Consider the following 6,000-nt stretch of genomic DNA (forward strand, 5'->3'; position numbering starts at 1 on the left):
GCGCCTAGGTGGCTATGCCAGGCGACTGGCTTAGTTCTAGTAGGCGACTGCCAGGCTACTTCCCTTTCTGTTCCTTTAGAAATAACATGGCAGGCGACTAGAGGATTGGGGTAGGCGACTGCCACGCGGCTGTTTTGATTTTTCTCATAACGGTCAAATTTTTAAATGGGGTTGTTTGTGGCTCAAAATTTATGAAAAACTTAGGGGATATTTCAACACACTTGGGGACCAAGTTACTTACCTTTTAAAGTCTATAAATAATCCTCAAAGATTATTGAATCACACACCAAGAATTAAAATTCAGCATCTCTCTCAAATTGCTCTCAAATTCTCAAGGCTTTCTCTTGCTCTCAACTTGCACGAAGCTTACTAAGTTCTTGTTGATTTTACTAACCAAGTTTGTGCTACAATTCTGAAATCTTTCATCCATTGAAAGAATTAAATTGGTGATATACTTCATTGAGCTTCAAGTTAAATTCCATATTGTTATTTACTTTAAAGTATATTAGTTTCTAAATTGTTGTACCAATCAGCTCTTTGTGTGAGCAAGTTCTTGTACACAAATATTTGATTTGTATCTTGTAGATTAATGATTCCAAGGGTTGTTTGGATCGTTGGCTAAGCAAGGGGATATTGCTCAGAGAGGCGGGCTCCAGCCTATGTAAGGAGTGACCGGACGAGGGCATATCGTTTGGAGAAGGCGGACTCTAGCCTTAACCAAAGAGTGTTGTAAAGGTTTGTTCCACCCGTCAATGGAACAAGTTTAGTGAATCCTTTGGTGGTTTTGCCAAAGGCGAGGACATAGGCTGGGTATAAGCTGAACCTCGTAAAAATCTCCATCTCACTCTCTCTTTCTCTACTTTTTATTTTCAGTACATATTTAAATTGCGTGGATGGTTTAAATTTGAAAATCATATAAATTACGCATATTTGGAAATCAAGTAAACTTAAAGTTTAATTTTGATTTGGGTTTCGAAAACCGAAAGGGAGTATGTTGGTTAAACCATATCTTGCGGAAACCATACGGGAGTACGTTACTTGGTTAAACATCCCAAGGAGAAATTAACTAAGAGTTTATCTGAATTCTAAATATTTGGAAAGAGTGATTGAATTTTATATTGCACATCATATTGAAGAAGCAAATTCATTTATACAAGGCTTGGTTCAAATTTGGCTAATATAAACAAACAACCATCTTGAGTTTTTATATTACATAAGTGCTGTGTATTGGTTTAGTTGTTTTCTCTCTAATTATAGTTGATTGATTTGGTTGAATGATTGGATGTTTGTATGGTTAAGGATTCAATAAAGAAACTAAGTTCTTGAGTGCTTAACAAATTAAACAAACAAGTCACGAAATTGGTTAAAAGAAATAAAATAAGTCTAAGAATTCTAAAAAGGAATTAAAAGAAATTTTTAAAAGCCAATTTACCCACCCCCCCCCCCCCTCTTGGGAAGCTATTCCTAATTTCACTCTCCGTCCGAGGGTTTGTTGAGTTAGGCGAGTGCCCTAATAGGTATCAGTTGTATCTAGCCACACCCAAACTAAATAGGCAAAGTTGTCACGCCCCAAACCCGCAGGTGGTTCCCAGGTGTGAATTTAGTAACCTAACCTGTCTCTATATCAATTAAAACATACATGATACAATACCAAAAAGAGGGTCTGACCTCGTGGGGTGAACAGATGCCCCATATACATACACATTAACATCAATACTCATCCAAATTCGAGCGGAATATGGTCTTTCTATACATGAACGGTACCATACCAGAGTCTATACCATACAAGGATATATGTCCCTATGAATATCTTATATACTACGGGTGTCAACAAAATCCATCACGACAACCCGATTACAAAGACTCGTACCGATCAGGCACAAGTAGTAGCTAAACTACACCCCTCGCTTCCAGACGCTAGGATGCTAGTTCTAGCTACTAGAAGGACCTAAAAAAAAACATTGTACGTACATTCGGGGTGAGACACCTCTCAGTAAGGAAGAAAGCAGGTTATATCAGTGTGTGGCATGTCAGTGTTATTTTACATAAAATATTACACTATACAATACGATACAGTTCTAAAACATTTTCATACAGTTCCATGCAATTCCATACAGTTCTAGTATTTTCAAAAAAACCATTATAGTACATACGATACCCAAAACATACGGTCAGTGTCGTCACACTAGTACGAAACTACACAAGGTCACCTAGGTCTCACAGGGATTACATTGCTACATACGCAACTACGCTGCGACGAGCGAGGCCCAATAGTGACTGCATTACTCCATACTGTGTAGAACACACCCATTGGTGACCAGCCAGAACATACTGGTGATATTTCACACCCTTGATATAGAGCCGGCCACTCTCACCCACGGTAGTTAACTGGTACATGGCGCAGCGTACGGTAATTAGCTGCCCCTAGCCGATTTCACAAAACCTGGAATCATTTTGGAACTCACGTTCCTATACATTTCAGCGTACGGTAATTAGCCGCCACATAGTTGTTTCACAAATACCTGGAACAAATACATACAACCATACACCACACTTATTTGGTTTACGGCAAATCATATCGTTTACAAATTCAAGTATACAGTTTATGCAAATATGGATTACGCCCACCTCAATAATACAGTTTCAACATAACCAGCAATTTTCCAAACAAAGTAGAGATGGTACCCAAAATCCCCAATTTTCCCAAAAACTGTCACCTGAAAATCCTGCATTTTTACCCGATAGATTTCCCTAAATAAGTAGCCAAAACATACATGCGATTGTAGCCTACAAGCTTACCGATCCTGATTACGAAAATAAATTGATATAAATAGAATCCCCTTACCTTAACCCGAATTCCAACTATGAACTCTACGGTCCCCAAAACTACGAACCGAGACTCCAAAACCTACAAACCATAGTACAATACATGCTTACAATCTGTACTACTATACATATACTGAATCAGAAATGAAAATCATGCCCTACCTCAATTTTTAGCTTGAAACCCGAAAAATACTCAAAATAGAATTTTGATCCGCTAGAAACATAGAAAATTCTTCACTGATCCTTATAGTAATGTCCGATTTACAAATTAGGCGACGAGTGGTGAAGAAATTGAGGAGAGAGAGAGAGAGAGAGAGAGAGAGAGTTCCAAATTCTAGAGAGAGAGAGAGGATTTTCCAAATCTTAGACAATAAGTAACCCAAAATATCTTTTTAAAGGCCTTTGACCTAGGTGGATTCATCGACGAATTGGCATCCTCGTTGACGAGTCCGCCATTAGCTTCGTCGACGAGTCGGTGGCCTCGTCGACGAGCCAAATATTTCAATTCCTCTAAACCTTTCGACATTCCCTCGTCGATGAGTCTTTGAATTTCATCAACGAGGAGCCTTCAACCTTCGTCGACGAAGCCTGGCCTCGTGGACGAACTCTGCTCAATTTACCATTTTACCCTTCTTTTACACAATTAATCCATATATCACGATTCAGATTCTTACAATCTCCCCTCCTTACAAAATTTTGTCCTCGAAATTTGCAATCTCTCATTACGAACACATTCATACTACTACATACATACACACTGCGGCAAACGGCGACCATTTATACGCAGTCGCCCCTACGATACATATATACGCACTCTAGAGAATACGACGGCCATTTATACGCAGCCCCGTCAAGATACATACATACATACTCTACCTCACTTATGGGGGAGGAATACCATGGTTATATACATACGTGGCCTCCAGAGTTTACAATACAACAGGACTCTCCCAGAGACTAACCACCTAATACAATACGATAACAGAGGATTGCATACATACATACATGCCCATACCACGCTGCTATCCAACTACTACTCAGAACAAGTATGGATACTTTCGGCGTATTTTCGTTTCCAGTTCCCAAGAAGCTTCCTCAACCTCGTGGTTTCATCACAATACCTTCACCAATGGTATTTCTTTGGTACGAAGCTTTTGAACTTTACGGTCCAGAACCTGAACAGGTATTTTCTCATATGCTAAAGTATCCTCGATTTCCAACTCATCATAACTGTTAACATAAGATGGATCCAACACGTACCTTCTCAACATGGATACGTGAAACACATCGTGGACCATCGAGAGTGTTGGAGGTAGTGCAACTCTGTAGGCTACCGGACCCACTTTCTCAATAACCTCAAATGGTCTATTATACCTCGGGCTTAACTTGCCCTTCCTTCCAAATCTCATCACTCCCTTCATCGGAGCGATTCTAAGGAATACTTTGCCCCCTACCTCGAATTCCAACTCACGGCGGTGAACATCCGCATAACTTTTCTGCCAACTCTGAGCCGATCTAATCCTTTCTTGGATCAAACCTAGTTTCTCATACGCTTGCTACACGAGTTCAGCTCCTAAAACTTGACGTTCACCGACCTCATCCCAATACAAAGGAGATCGACACCTCTGACCATACAAAGCCTCAAACAGTGCTATCCCGATACTAGACTAGAAGCGGTTATTATAAGCGAACTCTATAAGTGGCATAAATTGTATCCAGCTACCATCGAAGTCTAACACACATGCTCGCAACATATCTTCCAATATCTGTATCGTCCTCCCTGACTGTCCATCAGTCTGGGGGTGGAACGCTGTACTGAAAGTAAGCTTCGTCCCCAGTGCTTCCTGCAAGCTCTTCCAAAATCGAGAAGTAAACCTCGGATCCCGATTTGAAACAATGGACACCGATACACCATACATTCTCACAATCTCATGCACATACAGGTCCGCTAGCCTACTCAAAGGGTAGCTAATCTTTGTCAGTACAAAGTGAGCAGATTTCGTCAACCTGTCCATGATTACCTAAATAGCATTCTGTCTATGATGTACTGGCGGCAATCCGGTAACAAAGTCCATAGAAGTGTACTCCCATTTCCATACCGGAATAGGTAAAGGCTGCAACGGACTCGCACAAATTTCGATACATCTTCGTACTACCCGGATGTATCGTATACAGAGAACGATGCGCTTCCTCTAGAATTGCCCTTCTGATCTCATCGTCATTTGGAACAAACAGCCTGGTCCCAAACCTCAACACACCTCTATCAGAGATGTTAAAATCCGCAGCCAAACTCTACTAAACTTTCTCCACAATCTCATTTAACTCTACATCATTAGCTTGCGTGGCTTTAATATGCTCATACAAGGTCGGCTGAATCACCAAGCTAGCAATGAAAGCCTGATGATCACCGGACACCAACTGCACGCCAAGGCTTTCCAAATCCCGCCTAACATGATGCTGAGCTACAACTGCAGTTACTGCTGCATGCTCTGACTTCTGACTCAACGCATCTACTACCACATTAGCCTTTCTTGGGTGATAATTGATGGTGCAGTCGTAGTCCTTAATCAACTCTAACCACCGCCTTTGCCTCATATTCAGCTCCTTCTGCGTGAAAAAGTACTTGAGGATTGTGTGGTTAGTAAAAATCTCACACTGAACACCGTACAGCTAGTGTCGCTAGATCTTTAGGGCATAAACTACAGCAGCCAATTCCAGATCATGCATAGGGTAATTCTTCTCATACTCCTTAAGTTGCCGAGAAGCATTAGCTACCACCTTACCCTGTTGCATAAGCACACATATCAAACCCTTCAAGGATGCGTCGCTATAGATCACAAAACTCCCATCCCCCGAAGGAATGGTCAATACTGGAGCAGTAACCAGCCAGTGCTTCAACTCGAGAAAGCACTGCTCACAATCACTAGTCCAGTCAAACTTCACCCCCTTCTTAGTCAATTGTGTCAGAGGTCCAGAAAATTTAGAGAAACCCTTCACCAACCGACGATAATAACCCGCTAGTCCAAGAAAACTCCGAACCTCCTGCACACTCTTTGATCTAGCCCAGTCGACCACAACTTCAATCTTGCTAGGATCAATGGAGATACTTCCCATAGACACCACATGGCCTAAGAACGCAACCTAATTCAACCAGAACTCACACTTCTTCAGCAT

The sequence above is a fragment of the Malania oleifera genome, chromosome 5, assembly GCF_029873635.1.
Source record: "Malania oleifera isolate guangnan ecotype guangnan chromosome 5, ASM2987363v1, whole genome shotgun sequence".
Classification (NCBI taxonomy): domain Eukaryota; kingdom Viridiplantae; phylum Streptophyta; class Magnoliopsida; order Santalales; family Ximeniaceae; genus Malania; species Malania oleifera.